This window comes from Mustela erminea, chromosome 6 (genome assembly GCF_009829155.1).
Source record: "Mustela erminea isolate mMusErm1 chromosome 6, mMusErm1.Pri, whole genome shotgun sequence".
In the NCBI taxonomy this organism is placed as follows: Eukaryota; Metazoa; Chordata; class Mammalia; order Carnivora; family Mustelidae; genus Mustela; species Mustela erminea.
This window is the reverse complement of record NC_045619.1, coordinates 30052384-30069027: the sequence shown is the minus strand read 5'-3', so window position 1 is coordinate 30069027 and position 16644 is coordinate 30052384. Positions and strand designations below refer to the sequence as shown.

The following is a 16644-nucleotide window of genomic DNA, read 5'->3' as shown; positions in this document are numbered from 1 at the left end:
TTACCTTCCTGCACATTTGTGTGCTCACAAGGTCCTGTGGCAGGGGTCTAGGGTAGAGAGGGCAGATGGCGGTGACTGAAGATTCTTAAGAGTCTGTCAGGGAAGTGAGCTTCATACATCTGAAAATAAAATAACAATTACTTACCCTGCATATGCATCTGGACGACCCTTGGCTATTTATGTAGAAGTAATAGGGGGGCCTCTATGAAGCCTTTTGAAGAAAAGGTTATCAAACTGCATGTTCTCTTGAATCCTTGGGACTGTAGAAACATTTCAGTTTTCCAAGTGAAACAACGACCGTTGGTGACATCTCAGTATATCTGGCAAGAAGCTAACCTGTGACGGGGAACAACACATGGACCCTTGTCCCTGAGATCGTCCTACTTTTATGTCCTTTTCCTGCCCCCACCACCAAAAACCCCACCAAGAACTGTTTGTGTTTTCCTGCTTACTGCCTATTTTATCTGAATGCAAATCTCCCTCCAGCTGCCCTACAGGCGTCTGTCTGCCAATGCCCTCTGCTGTCAGTCGGGAACTTGCCCTGTGACATAGAATGTTCACATACTTACTTCATATCCCGCAGGACGAAGAAGACAGCATGAGAAATTCATTGCCACTAATTATATGTAGTTTATCACTTTATCTATAGAAGGTTTTTTTTTTTTGCTTGTTTTTTGTTTGTTTTTTTAAAGATTTTATTTATTCATTTGACAGACAGATCACAAGTAGGCAGAGAGGCAGCCAGAGAGAGAGAGGAGGAAGCAGACCCTCCGCAGAGCAGAGAGCCTGACGTGGGGCTCGATCCCAGGACCCCGGGATCATGACCCGAGCTGAAGGCAGAGACTTTAACCCGCTGAGCCACCCAGGAACCCCTATCTTTAGAAGGTTTAATGTGAAAACTTGGAGGAGAGGCTACATTGTCCAGCCTGGACCAGAGCCCGAGTTTTCCGCTCTCCCTGGAGTTGTGATGTCTGAGAGGAATCCGTGCGGATGTGGGTTTGCATGTCAGCACCTGAAAGCGGGCGCCGTCCCGCAGGCTGGAATGAATGTCCTCTTCCAAAGGCTTCATCTCCAGAGGGTGGTGGAAGGAACAACAGAGACAGCTATGTGCCCACACACACAGCCATCTGCCATTCCAACCACATGTCTCTGCCCCCCGTTTCCTGCAAGTGATTCATCTATTCTTTCTCTCCTTCTTCTAAGATAACTGTGTAGGCATTTAAGGAGGGGAAAGTCATTAAGAAAAGTGGAATCCAGAGTTCTTAGGATGAGGTAGAGCCGATTAAACAGTCTGGAATTTCACAAAGCAAGCAGTGCGGGCGTGGGCTCTGGGTCTCCTCTCTCCCACGGGGGCATCGTTTCGTAAGAGGTTATCAGCATCCATCGCGAACAGGTCAACAGAAATGGCTGTGTGTAAACTGGCAGGGCGGGAGCTGCCGGAGCCGAAGGGAAGGGCAGAAGTCAGGAGAGAGATGGGGGTTTTTTCCTACCTGGAGACGCCGCTCCTCATACTCACTGTCATCTGTGGCTTTGGTCTCAGAATTGTCACTAATTTTACACCAATGAATTGGATCTTCGTGACCTTTTTTTACAGCTTGTATTTAAATTCCACTTCGTTAACGTAGGGCGTAATGTCAGTTTCAGGGGGAGAGTGTCGTGATTCAGCACTTCCAAGTGAGACCTGGAGCTGATCACAGCAGGTGCCCTCCTTGGAAAAACATGGACGTTTCATGGGTTTGTGTGCCATCCTGCCCAGGGGCACGCTAATCTTCCCTGGACGGCTTCAATTTTAGTGTATGTGCTGCCGCCGCGAGCCCTGGAACTTTTTAAATGGGTCGATTAAAAAAACTGCCTCCACGGCATACTTTAAAGGAGACCCTGACCCATAGCCAGAGACGGTGATTATAGGCATGTCATCAACACTAAATGGTATTGGTGGCCACATGCTGTGTGGGAAGGGGATGTGAGCATCCAAAAAGAGGTGATCTATAGCTCTTTGCTGTGTTGTATGAAATTGGAGGTTCAAATCCTGGCTCTGCTTCTAGATTTGGGGACGTAAGGCAAGTTGCTAAACCTCTAGGAATCTCAGGTGGTTCCCATGTACCTTGAGGGACAAGGACACCTGTTCCTGGGGCAGGTTAAGGACGGAAGAGAGTAAGGTATGTAAAGTCCTGTGTGGTCCTCACAGGACAGATATGTAAATACCAGATGCAGAAGAAAACTCCTTGTACTTTCGCTTCAGTTTCAGCCGCACTCTACACCTTACAGCTAACAAGGGAAAGAAATCAAAGGAGAAGTAGGACTGCATGGGACATCATCTGCTTGCAAGTGGAAGACATGGGGAAGAAGGAGAGGAGCAGAGAGACAAGCAGAGCCTGATCACACCTTCTTCCCAACCCCCAACAGCCCCCACATCCCCTGTGGCAAGTGGAAGGCCCCAGGAATGAGGAATTCTATTGCTAAGTAGAATATTCATATCCTGGTTCAGACTGAGTTCCTAAAGGTGTTAGCATAATGCCTCCATTTTCTTATCTGTATAATGGGTGTTATAATAGCACTTACATCTTGGGTGGTTGTGAAGATGAATGCGATAATCTACATGAAGGACTGAGCACAGAAGCCCAGGGCAGTCAGCAAGCAGTGCATAAATGTTAGCTACGGTTAATATTTTATATTTTTTGTCAATATATAGAATTATTAACCATAAATTCATTCATTACCTTCTTTATCGGTTGATTGAGCTGAATTTAATAAACACTTGCTCACCTTATTTATTTATCATCAAATATTTCTTGAGCACTGGCCGGGCTCAGGAGATGCCAGGTCTCATTTGGAAGGAAATTGGAAAGCCAGTTGGGAGAAAAACGAGTAAAGGAAAACAGGACAAGATAAAGGATGTTAAGTGTCACAACAGAGAGTTGTGTGAAGTGCTCCTGGAACCCAGAGGAGCCAGGAAGGGCTTCACACAGAAGATGCTCTTTGTTTTGTTTTGTTGTTTTGTTTTGTTTTATTATATTATATTATGTTAGTCACCATACAGTACATCATTAGTTTTTGATGTAGTGTTCCATGATTCATTGTTTGCGTGTAACACCCAGTGCTCCATGCAATCCGTGCGCTCCTTAATACCCACCACCAGGCTCGCCCATAAAACCCCTCAGTTTGGGGAGCACCTGGGTGGCTCAGTGGGTTAAAGCCTCTGCCTTCGACTCAGGTCATGATCCCAGGGTCCTGGGATCGAGCCCCGAATCTGCTCAGCAGGGAGCCTGCTTCCCTTCCTCTCTCTCTGGCTGCCTCTCTGCCTACCTGTGATCTCTTTCAAATAAATAAATAAAATCTTAAAAAAAAAAAAAAACCTCAGTTTGTTTCTCAGAGTCCATTGTATCTTATGGTACCTCTCTCCCTCTTCATTTTTTCCTTCTCCTAATCTCCTCCATGCTATTCCTTATGTTCCACAAGGAAGTGAAACCATATGATAATTGACTTTCTCTGCTTGACTTATTTCACTCAGCATAATCTCCTCCAGTCCTGTCCATGTTGATGCAAAAGTTGGGTATTCACCCTTCCTGATGGCTGAGTAATATTCCCTTGTGTATATGGACCACATCTTTATCCATTCATTTGTTGAAGGACATCTTGGCTCTTTCCGTGTTTAGGCTATTGTGGACATTGCTGTTATGAACACTGGGTGCATATGGCCCTTCTTTTCATTACATCTGTACCTTTGGGGTAAATGTCCAGTATTGCAGTTGCTGGATCATAGGGTAGTTCTATTTTTAATTTTTTGAGGAACCTCCACACTGTTTTCCAAAGTGGCTGTTCTAGCTTGCATTCCCGCCAACAGCCTAAGAGGGTTCCCATTTCTCCACATCCTCTCCAACATTTATTGTTCCTTACCTTGTCAATTTTGCCATTCTAACTGGTGGAAGGTGGAAGCTTTTGATTTGTATCTCCCTGATAGCTGATGAGGATGAACATCTATTTCTGTGTCTGTTAGCCATTTGTGTGTAGAAGATGCTCTCAGAACTGGAACCATGAAAGATGGTCAGTCTGAGGAGTCTGGGCTGCGAGTTTCAGGTAACAAAACAGCTTGCCAAAAGGGCACAAACTTCCAGACCACAGGTAGTAGTATTGTATTGTATATTTGAAAGTTGCTGCGAGAGGGACACCTGCACTGCTTAGTCAGTTAAGCATCTGCCTTCTGCTCAGGTTATGATTCCGGGGCCTTGGTATGCAGTCCTGTGTTGGGCTCCCTGCTCCATGGGAAGCCTACTTCTCCCTCTGCCTGCCGCTCCCCCTGCTTGTGCTTTCTGTGATATCCTAGTTGTCAAATAAATAAATATCCTAATTGTCAAATAAATAAAACCTTTTTTAATAGAAGGTGGGGGGGGGAGTTGCAGAGAGAGTATATCTTAAAAGATTTAAGAAAAGGAAGGAGAAGGAAAACGAAAGGGCTGGGGGCCACGAGGACTTTGGTGTGGGCGGTGCCCCGCCCCTGCCTGGGGCCCCGCCCTGCTTCAGGCTCCACCTTTCCCCTCCCAGGCACCGCCCCGGTCTGCTCTTGGGCGGTGGAAACACAAGTAGTTCACCTCGTTCATCCTTTGGTCCGCTGGCCTTTCGAGTCTGTTCTGAGCTCCTGTCTCACTGGCAGCTGGAAGGTGTCTGCCTTATTCCTGTTACAGCTTCCGCCTGGTGTGCCAGTCCTAGCAACTGAGTTTGCCTCTTCTTTCTTCCACATTTCACCTCGAAGTTTCTCTAAAACCGGAATTCTGCTCTTTTTTTTCGGCCCTCCCCAGCGCTCGGGGTCTCTTCTCAAGCCCTGTCCTTGGCTGGGGGCCTCACTCCCAGTTTGTTTGGTCCATCCAAGGCGATTGCCCGCCAGATTTTCCTCTTCACCCTCTTTGGGGTGGCCTGCCAGTGGTCTGCAAATGGCTGACCTGCCTCTTTCCTGCCTCAAGAAAAACTCCCGTCTACAACCTGCCCCACCTGCCTGGGGGAATGGCCCCTGAAACCTTCCCACCCACAAAACTGGCTTGCCTCACCACTGAGTGAATGCTCAATTCCATGACTATCACTAATGATGAGTGCTTTAACTCGATATTCAAAGTCCCACCAAACATCAGCTTTGGGGGATACAGGTATGCCATAAGCTTTTGTAAATCCCCGTAAGAATTTGGACTTGCACAAGGTGTCCCATAGAAACTATCAGAACATATGCTACCAGTGAGCCTTGGCTTTGTGGGCGCAAGCCTGTCTGTCTTGCTAAGCTGTTCATGTCATGACCCATTTTCCTTGACATCGCTCAGGAGATGAGGACATCAGTCATACACTACCAGCCACAACTTTCCAAAAAACAAACTTGGGAATAAAGTCACAAGAGGAAACGGGGACCATTTGGAAATTGGAGAGCCCACATGTCTTCTGGGGGGGGGTTATGTTTTGTTTTATTTATTTATTTATTTATTTTTCAGGAAAGATTGCAAAGTTTCAACCCGTTCTAATGCTAGCCCATCTGGCTGCTTTATTAGTGACACTAGCAATGTCTTCCAATGCTCTTGTCTGAGGTAGTATTTTCCGAAAAAATTACAGAAAGAACTTTGGGATTTGATGTACCATATTTTGTCTTTTTTTTTTTTTGCCTTTGAAAAAAATAAATCCCAACTGGAGAGCATGTTAGAGAGATGCTCTAAATTTCTATGCGAATAGAAATATTCGGTGAGTCATGCCTAGTGTTGTAGGTCTATTCCGGTGCGTGGGGTTTCCAGAACAATTACATAAGTGTTAGCATAGCCAGGAACTTTTGACATTTGTGGCAGCTTAATAGAGTTCTTTTCATCATTGCAAATATCCTAATTGTTGTTTCCTTAAATTTAAAATGCATAAAACTGGTGAAGTGGCATAAATTGATTTTGAGGCATTTCTCTCACATGCGCTTTGTTGGCAAAGAGACCGAAGAGAATTTATTTGAAATGAAACACAGGTGATCAAGCTGTAACAAATACAATAATCTAATCATCCAGCAGAAATTGTACATGGGATGTTGTTCTTTTGCTTCTCCCCTCCATCAAGATTTCCTTTATAATCAGAGTGTCTATAGCGTAGTGTTTACTTAGACAGCATTAAATATGGGAGCTATTCAAAAGCCCAGTTTGGAAAATGCTGGACATCCAAAACTTATTAGAATACACCAATACCTTGCTTTTATTTTTCAGAAGATTGCCCAGGAAATAATGGGATATTTCAAGTACTAGCAATATGTTTGCGAAAATGCTAGTTATATCTTTCTTTGTTTGAAGGTACTCAAGTTCCAAAGTATCTTCCAATAAGAGAAAGCAAAGAAAGATCCAGCTAGAGCTACTATCGATTCGTCTTTTCCATCTCAAAAGTGAGTCTCCCCAAATCCAGGGCTTAGGGGCTTTCTAGGGCTTTCTACGTCTCGTAGATGCTGTGTGTCTCACACATCTTACCTACCAGCTTATTTTCCAGCAGATAAGAGGTTGTAGATATGGGTGTCACAATATTTATTGGTCCAAAAGACTGGTGCAAAGGACAGGCAGTCAGAGAGGGCACTGAATCACAAAGGTCGCAATCTGCCTGTCCCTTTGGAAGGGACAGGACAGTCCATCAAGTCCAACTCTGCACACTTGAGTGCTGTTAGATTCTTTCCACATGACCACAAGCACAGGAATACCCTTCCTCTGTAGCAAAGCCTGTAAGCGCAGAGCACTCTGGGAATCCCCATCGGTGAGGCTGTGTGAACTGCGTGGGCTGTGGTTGCAGAGATGAGCATGTAAATGGGATCACAAATGTAGTAGGTATGCTTGTGACATATAGTCATCATTAGAGTTTGCTTGTTGATGTTGGACTACTACGTGCTGTCCAGGACTGTTTCTAAGAACCAACTGCACACGCACCTGCAGGGCTGAGGAGATCAGATGAAAAGAGGAATTTGGTGCCCTTGCCAAGATTTCTAGATAATGGGGAGGACCTTTTTTAGGAGGAAATGATATTCATCCCGAGGCTGGGAGGGTGGAGTGGGAAGAAGACAGCCTGAGCGAGTAAGAAAATGCTGCCAAAACCAAGGCTGACTCAGAATATACCCTCGAGACCAACAGAAAAGAGGTGAGGGGAGCTGTCCTACTCTGTTTCACTGAAAAACTCCTCATCCTACTCTTCATATTTCTGGCTTTCCACATCCAGTAGTCACCAAGTCCCACTCGCTCTATCTCCTTTGAGTCTGGAATCCATCTTCACCTTCTCCATTCCTCCAGCCACTGAGTTCAATCTGTTACCGTCTTTCACTTGAATTACTTTGGTAGTCTCTTAACTGGTCTTCCTGCTTTCCCTCTTCCCCCTACCACCCATATCTCATCAAGGGGATCTTTTATTGTTTAATAATGGGAGTTTATTGGGAGTATTTCATTCAACCCTCAGAATAGACAAGACGACTCAGAAATTTATAGAAAGTGGTGGGAGTGGGATAGGATCGGTGTAGGAGCTATTCAACAGCGTTGTCAGTGTCCTGCTCAAAATGAATGATCCTCCATCATTTCTGGGGAATTTCTAGCTTTCTATCCTCTTTTTTTTTTTTTTAAGATTTATTTAATTTTATTTATTTGAGAGAAAGAAAGAGAGCATGAGAGGGGAGAGGTAAGAAGGAGAAGCAGACTCCTCAGCAAGCAGGGAGCCCGATGGTGGGACTCAGTCCCGGGACTCCAGGATCATGACCTGAGCCGAAGGAGACGCTTAACTGACTGAGCCACCCAGGTGCCCTCTCTCCTCTTTTCAATATTTTGATTCTAAAGAGTGAACATTTGTTCCAAGTTGGTCAGGTGGCTATTTGTGGGTGAGTAGAGGGCTCAGGGCACCTAGATTTAACAGCCTCAACACACTTTCCAATGAGGGAGATATTATCCTTCAAAAGGAAATCAGAATGGAGTAGATAGGGGTGCCTGGGTAGCTCAGTCATTTAAGTGTCTGCTTTTGGCTCAGGTCATGATCCCAGGGCCCTGGGATCAAGTCCCATGTCAGGCTCCCTGCTCAGCTGGGAGTCTGCTTCTCCCTCTCCCTCTCCCCTCGTTTATATTCTATCTCTCAAATAAATAAATACAAATCTTTTTTAAAAATTTTAAATGGAAAAAAAAATTTTTAATGGAGGGGCACCTGGGTGGTTCAGTTGGTTAAGCCTCTGCCTTTTGCTCAGGTCATGATCTCGGGGTCCTGGGATTGAGCCCCACATCAGGCTCTCTGCTCACCAGGGAGCCTGCTTCCCCCTCTCTCTCTGCCTGCTGCTCTGCCTACTTGTGATCTCTCTCTCTGTCAAATAAATAAATGAAATCTTTAAAAAAAATTTAAAGGGAGTAGATAATGATTGATCAAAAATCAGCATGTGCCTACTATATGTTGATTATAGAAGGGGCACCCAAGGGCAATGGAAGTGTATCTATTATCCTTTTGTTAACTTATAAATTAACAAGATGTAAGCTTGTTCACTTATCTCTCTTTCCCAATAGACGCTGAAGTCATTGAAGGAAGAACCATGTCTTACTCATCTTCGTATGCCTGGCCTCTCGCAGAGGCACACAGTAAATATTCATTGTACATTGTATGAAAGAATGAATCAATGTCCATTTAAATGAAATCTTTGTTTTGTCTAGTCTATCAGCTTCTGGAATTACTTTATTGTCCTCCAGCCTTCGGTGATCCTTCTTTCTAACCTAACCTCTCAACACTGAACTCAATAGTACTCAGTCCACTCACCCCCTTGGTGTTCCCAAAGGGAGAGAGAGAGAACCAAGAGACTATATGCCAAATACAAGATTCTTTCTGCTTCCCTTCCACCATCTTTTCGGTCACCATTTGATCTTCAGGAACTCCTAACACGCATTTGTTCCTGGGATGCTGAGTAATTCTTGATAAGCTGATATCTCACTATCTTACTTGACATAAAACAGTAAATGGAAAGAATGTGTTTTGAAATCAAACAGATGTAGGTTCCAATATGAACCTACCAATTTACTAGCTTTGTGACCCTGGATACTTTTTTTTTCAAACTGCTCTGGATCTTGGGTTACACATCTGTTCACTGAAGATATTACAAGGGTAAATGAAATAATATATGCAAAAACACTTGTCAAAGTGCTTGTGATGTGACAGGTGTTCAGGGAACATCAGCTCCATTCTGCTTTGGTGGCTTACAGTGACAGGCATGAGAGAAATTTGCAGTGCTAGACTAGGTAATTTGAACTGAAAGGAAAAGGAGAGAAAAGCAGAATGAAAGTAACGAGGGGCTCTAACATGAATCAAGCTCAGTTATTAACTTTTCACTGAACTACATACAACATACCAAAGTTTAAAAAAAGATAAGGGTGCCTGGGTGGTTCAGTCAGTTGAGTGTCAGACTCTTGGTTTTGGCTCAGGTCATGGTCTCATGGGTCATGGGATCGAGCCCCACGTTAGGCTCTGCCCTCAGCATGGAGTCCGCTTCAGAGTCTCTCTACCTTACCCTCCCACTCTTTCTCTCAAATGAATAAATAAAATATTTTTAAAAAATTTTAAATGGGTTTAAGGGAGAAACAAGCCCATATATATTTCTAAAGCTACAGAATCGGCTATTCCCCAAACTAGAACATGCAGAGGCATGACATTGGAAGAGATTTCTTCTCTAGTGTGTGGCATTGTTTTTTGTTTCACTCCAGGGTACATGGGATGAAGTCCTGAGTGTATTATAAGTTGCTAGCTACTACCAGCAGAGAGGTCACTCATATGGAAACCCCAGGACAGAGTAGATCTAGGATGGGAGAGTCAGCAACCATTCAAATGAGCACATTGCCTGGTGGGGTCGGGGTGGGGGAGGGGCTCTGCTCAATAACTTTTTTCCTCTCCTCTGGAATGCTCATTCTTTTTTGGTTTATCTTACCAATAAAAGAACATGTTAAATTAGGCACAGTATAATTAATTACGTGATATAATAAAAATTATACTGAGGTCGGTTCTAGAAAAAGGAATTAAGGAAACATTGACTATTGACTGTATTTTTGTTTTCTCTTCTCATTTAGGAAATCACCAAAAACTCAAAGTACTGCAGTAGAAAGATAATTTGAATTTCTTTCAAATTCAATAATAATAACAATAATTTATAAAAACATGTTGACCTGAGGAGATATAAAATCAGCTCAACAGCTCAAAAGGAGGGCATGATCACCACGTATATCTCCAATATAACTCCTCCTGCCCACTTTTCTTGTTCTCCCCAATTCTAAGCTGCTCACACATGGCAGATTGTTCCTGGGGAAGAGCGTATGTTCTCCTGGTGCGGGAATGCCGAGTGTGCTAATTCATGGTTTGGAGGAGAGAGAAGGTATGAAGTCGAGCTGGAAGACAGTGAACTAAAAATAGTATGAGCCACCTCCACACCTCTCCCTGCAGAACTACACCATGTCTTCCCCTTTCAGAGGGGAGCCATGGTGCCACAGTAGCCTGAAGACAGAGAGGCTTGATTTTTCTTTGGAGAAGGACTCTTCCCTGATAGGAGAATTGCCTGTCAATCATGGTGCCTCCTCTTAACGCTGCCAAGAGGAGGGTGCATACGTGATTGAAAGTAGGTCTATCAGATACTCCTGATCTGGAATTCTGATGTCAAAAGAAGTACACGAAAATTCAGAATGGTCCCAGATCATTCACTCTGGTAGCAACGGCCAAGGAAACCTGCATTATCCCTAATCCTGGAATTCCTAGAGCTTCTCCTAAACTCTCATGAAGCAAATCTTCAGTTTCTCCTGTTCTGTGAGCTACTCTCTAACCTTCTAATAAATTCATTTGTTTATTGAAGATATCCAGATTTAGCTTCTGTTATTTCCATCACAGAATTCAGACTAAAATAGCTTCTCAAACGCTACAGGTTCCAATATGCAATGCTGAAGGTTAAAATTTGGAAGGTGGAAGGAGTCACGTGGGGTCAAACATTCACTAAGGCACCAAGCTCCATTTTTTCTCAAGCCATTCAAATCCCATACGTTGGCTTTGTGACAATCCCCACAAGCCTGGGAAGGCAAAGGAGCCCCATTCTTCCGGGATTAATCTGGTTGAAATCACCAGATTCTCTACTTCTGCCAATGTAATTCCAATAAGCCCCACAGATTCTAGCAGAAGGTCAGTGGTGCTGCTCTAGGTGGGTAAGTTTAAATCAGTCTTGTAAGAGGCAGAGCCAAAGTTGCATGGTAATTATGTAACAGATTATGATGGGAAAGCAGCCACTGCAGTTAGGTCAATAGGCATTTAAAAAAATCACTGCGTGGGAACCTTTTCAAACCACAACCCTCCATTAGGGGCCTAAAGTTCCCAGAAGCTCCTCAGTCCTTCTTTGAGGCAGCAATTTCAGTCAGCTGGAACCAGTGTTTCTGCACGACAGCGACTGGAAAAGAGACCATATTTTACTTTCCTATAAGCAACATCTCCTGGCGATGGCATTTTGTATCCCTAAGATGTCACATGCTTTTGGAGTTATTTTCAGTTTTCGTTTGCGAAGTATCCTAAATTAGCAATAACCAGCCTTCTCGTCACAGAGTTTAGGGAGGGAGGGGAAAGTGTCCAGAGGAGAGGAGTTTCCGGAAACATTTACCAGATCCCTCCCTCCTCAACTGGTTGAAATTTCTTCTTTTTAAAATTTATTTTCGGGACGCCTGGGTGGCTCAGTTGGTTAAGCAGCTGCCTTCGGCTCAGGTCATGATCCCGGCGTCCTGGGATCGAGCCCCGCATCGGGCTCCTTGCTCCGCAGGGAGCCTGCTTCTCCCTCTGACTCTGCCTTCCACTCTGTCTGCCTGTGCTCGCTCTCGCTCTCTCTCTCTCTGACAAATAAATTAAAAAAATATATAATAAAAAATAAAATTTATTTTCCCTGCAGGTGCCACTTCAGCATCCAGCGTCTCTGTAAATCTTTCTGTCAACATCTGTTGAGTACTTACTAAGTGCCAAACACTATAATCTGTACCAGGCAGTGGCAAACGAGGTAGGTAAGGGGCTTACCCCTGCTTACCCCTGAGGAGTTTCTAATCCAATGGAGGGAGATGGAACCAAACACAATTTCAGACCCGCTCGGTTCCAGGGCAGCCCCGACATCTAACCAGCGGGCTAAGGGGAGCCTGACGTCCTGACTTTCCAGGTAGAAATGGTTCTTTTTGTGAAGGAGCAGTCAGGACAAACACTTCAGACTGGAAAATATCACCCAGGAAACTGTTGATTCCAAGTTCAAAGAAAGAACATCTTTCAGGAAAGGTCTCACTTCCGCTGACATATTTCAGTATTTCTTTGTTTTGCCTATTTGGAATCTAGCAAGTTCCTTGCCTTCGTAGAATGCTCTGTGATTTGTGCAAAACCCTTCCATTTGGTCCCAAGAGGAGGGTGGCGCCATATTCCCCTGATTTCACAGATAAGACAGAGGCTCGCATGGCTTTCCCATCGTTCCCAGCTAGCCTCAGGGCCCCTTTTCCAGCCCATGCAACCATCCGCACTTCTCTTCTGCCTGTCTCACCGCCATCCTTCTCATCTGGCACAAAGTCTTCTGCTACTGGGGGTTTGATAGGGAATGGACACGATATTTTGATTTGGGACACAGAACACATCCCCCAGTGTGCACATGTTCTTAGAAAGTATATACCCCCATAATCTGCTGCCATCGTTGGTCAAAAATTGTTCTTTTCAAGCTTTCTCTGCCTGGCTCAGAAACAACTGAGGAACAGAACCGCATGGCCAATGGGTCACTGGCCTTCCCAGCAGGGATGGTCATAGAGCAATCCAGAGAGGACACTACAAGCTCAAATACTGTTCTGCATCATACACTAGGGGCTGTCATATTAATCCCAGCAACCCTTCCTCCAAATTTGTAACAGTGAGAGCCTTGGCCCTCCGTAACCCATTGGCTTGATTCTTCCATTCCTATAACATTGATTAATTTAATGAGAGTAGGATAGAAAGAACACACAGATAAACCTTTGTTGTGATAACACAGCCTCTACTGTGCTCCCTTTGGCAGCACATATAAGGACAATATGTCCTCTGCTAATGAAAGATGAAGTTTATCTAACCCCTACTGTAAGCCCACGCCTAGGCTCAGTGTTTTATGTAATTCTCTCCTTTAACCTTTATCCCAACCTGTTCGGGTAGGAACTATTATTACAACAGTTTTACAGGGGAGGAAATTGGGGCCCCAAAGGTGAACTGTGTGCTCACTCATAAAATCTATGTAGGGGAGAGCCAGGGGCTGACCCTGGGGCTATCTGACTGCAGGAGCCTCTGTCCTGACCACTGTTCTAACTAAGGGCACAGACTACTCAAGGCAGACCTTCACCCGACTCCCTACTTTAGGCACAAAGCACAAGAGGTCCTGGTGGAGGAAGGGTCTGCTTCAAGTCACACAATAGGTCTTCAGCAGCCAAGTGAGATTTTGCTTCCACGGGACTTCTCCCAACGAAAGAAAAGCTAGAATGAGTCTTCGGTATTTGCCTCCAACTTTACAGAGGAATATCTTTGGACAGTTGAGTCCATGCCGTCCACTCAAGAATCTAATGATGGGGGCATTGATTCAATTATAAGAAACACTTCTAAACAATCGTAAAGGAGCCGTTTTCCAACAGGAGTCCCGATCCCACTTGGTTGTGTTCTGAGAAGAGCAAGCTGGAGAATGGTTATCTGTTTCATAAGAGCTTGCGCTTTTCTCAAGCTGTCAGGGGAGTCATTGTTGAAGAACGCACAAACAGAAAGTTAACTTGTAATAAGCTGATGGTGATAATGCAGATTCTATTATTTTTGTTGCTGGGGCTGTCTTCCTTTCCTTCCCTTTTTTTTTTCTTTTAAAGAGCTCAGTAACCACGCTGGATGTTAACAATCCATTAGCTCTAAAAGGAACATTTTTAGTTCCCAGAAAACTCATTTTACCTCCCAAATCTGAACCTGTAAACACAAAAGCTCTTTGTCTTATAAAAAGGCTTAGTCTTAGTTGTTTCCACAAGATTAGCCCCATTGATCTGAAGCAACTGTGCTTCTAAAAAAAAAAAAAAAAAAATGTAGGACATTATCAATTTTAACCATTTGTCCAGGAAGCTACGCTTAGACTAATGCCAGTTATCCAGCTGGGTATTCTGACTAGTAGGGAGATCAAAGCAGTTGGTGATTGTGGAACATCTAAGATCTGTGCTGACCATTGATCAAGTCTGGAGTCCATGGGCCTGATGAAAAACACCTTCTTACGCATCCTCTTAGGATGCTGGTAAGTGGATGGCAGGGCTATCCATAATGGCTACAATCCCCTCCAAGGATTCCTAGGATCTCTTTTCAAGTCATTCTGTAGTTCTGCTTAGTTTTCCACATGGTGAGCACACAGAAAGCACGATATGCAGACACTGACATGCAATGGGCCCCTGCAACTATTTCAAAACACATACACACGCACGCACACGTGCACACACACACACGCACACACACACAGAGGGGTGTGGAGGAGGCCTGTGGCACTGTGTGTACTACCCTAGATGGGCCCGCCTGGCCCTCTCCTGGGAGGAAGGCTGAGCTATCGCATCCCAACTCCTGTCCCACCTCCTCACTCTTCACTCCTCCCTCCCCCTAACCGCAAGGAGGAAAGCACCAGAAAGGCACTGGGGGCGGGTGGGGTGGGGATGAGTCCTTACGTGCTCAGTGAAAGCAGGAGGCTGAAGACGGAGGGGAGCGGGGCACAAAAGGAGGGAAAACACAAGATGGCTTGTCCAAGAAAGGAAAAACAGAAAGAGCAGAAAAAGAGCCTGGGTGGCTCAGTCAGTTAAGCATCTGCCTTTGGCTCAGGTCATAATCCTGGGGTCCCGGGATGGAGCCCACATCGGGTTCCCTGCTCAGCGGGAAGCCCGTTTCTCCCTTTCCCTTTGCAGCTCTCCCTGCTTGTGCACTCTCCCCCTCTCTCTCTCTGTCAAATAAATAAATAAAATCTTAAAAAGAAAAATGTAAAACAGTGTAAAAGTAACAGGCAGCGCAGGGCTCCCCCCTCCCACAGAGCTGCTGGGTGGGATAGTCCATTCCCAGCAGGCGCAGGACGGACTGCCTTCTGCCGGCTTGCCCCTTCTCTTCCTTAGTCTGAAATCTTCTCAGAGAACTTTAAAGGCTGACAGCTAAATTTAATCAGGGTTAAATCATTGAAATGATGATCATGTCCTTATGCAACACAAATGAAAAGTGAATCTGCCCGTGCCTTCCCTACAAGGTAATAGCACAGGCTCCTAGGAAATGTTTCCAAGTAAAAGGAGGCAGGAAATGTGGGAGTCTGGTTCATTGCTAATGTGTTCTAGGGACTGGAGTCCTGGAGGTTAAACAGCGGGGTCCACAGCAGGTGCTCTGTACCGACAGTGTTCACTCGGCTCTCAGTTCCGCAAAATTCTTCCTACGTGGCATCCTGGCTACATTCTGTATTTAAGATAGTTGTTTTTCCTTAGGGATTCCAAATGTCACAAAAGGAGCTTGTATAAACTGTCACCAGGGGTTTGGACTGAATGAAACATTGGTTCCTTTTGATTTTGCACCAGTTGGGTCATTTTAGAAAAGGTACAGGTCCAGCTCCGGTTCAGATTGGCTAGCCACGTGATTTATTTTCTTTAGACATCCATGTTAGGTCAACAGCGCTAGGTCATGGACTCTTGATATGAAGAGACGGCGGCTTTACCTCTGTGGACGTCCTCTCCCTAATTCATAATCCTTGTCAAACCATGAGAAAGACATCGGACACCGTATAGTTTGCACCCAGCAAACCAGTGAAAAGCATCCTATAAATTACCTAACCAGTAATCCTCAAACTGTCAAGGTCATCAGAAACAAAGAGAGTCTGAGGTCTAGAGAAGCCAAAAGATGCGCATGACAACTGAGGTAATGTGGTGTCCTCGATGGGATCCCAGATCAGAAAAGGACACCAGGTAAAAACTAAGGACGTCTGAATCAACTGTGGGTTTCAGTAAATAATGGTGTATTCTTTTTGATTCAGCAGCTGTGACAAATGTGCCATGTTTGATGACAGATGTTAACATTAGGGGAAACCAGGCATGGGGGATATGGGAAATCACTGTACCATCTTCACAATTTTTCTATAATTCCAAAATTATTCTAAAATTAAATGTTTATTAAAAATTAAAGGTTAAAAGTTAGTTTGGCTCATTGCTCTGCAAAACCAGTCATTTGAGTCCAATTACAGGTTTCCACTTCTGGTTGGCTTCAACTCCTATTCCCAGTCTCCCGTTATTACTGATACTGGACCAAGAGGGAAACTGACACACAGAGACAGGACTGAACACAAGGTGAGGGTTCATCTGGTAAAGGTAACGTTTCTGTTCCAGAACTCCTCACTTTGCTTCTCCACCCAAGCACCTGGCATTATGGGCCTCATCCAATGATTTCATTAATGGTAGAATTTCCAAACCGAGAAGCACTTGGGTAAGGATAAAGAATGGCTCCATTGATTGGATGTGGTGCATAAACAATGAATCTTGGAACACGGAAAAAGAAAAAAAAAAAAAGGATGGTCCTGTACTCATTGGGCCAGACACTACTCAAATGACACAACCTCAGTCAGTCTGAATTATGGCAGCGGCCATAAGTCCCGATTCCTAAGGTCAT

At 44.6% G+C, this 16644-nt stretch overlaps 1 non-coding gene across 1 annotated transcript; it reads right to left on the bottom strand.

Moving 5' to 3' along the window:
- Nucleotides 1–1712: 1712 nt before the first annotated feature.
- LOC116594615 lies at nucleotides 1713–1817 on the bottom strand. The gene has a single exon (XR_004287322.1). It is a non-coding gene; the product is annotated as a U6 spliceosomal RNA (small nuclear RNA).
- Nucleotides 1818–16644: the final 14827 nt, after the last annotated feature.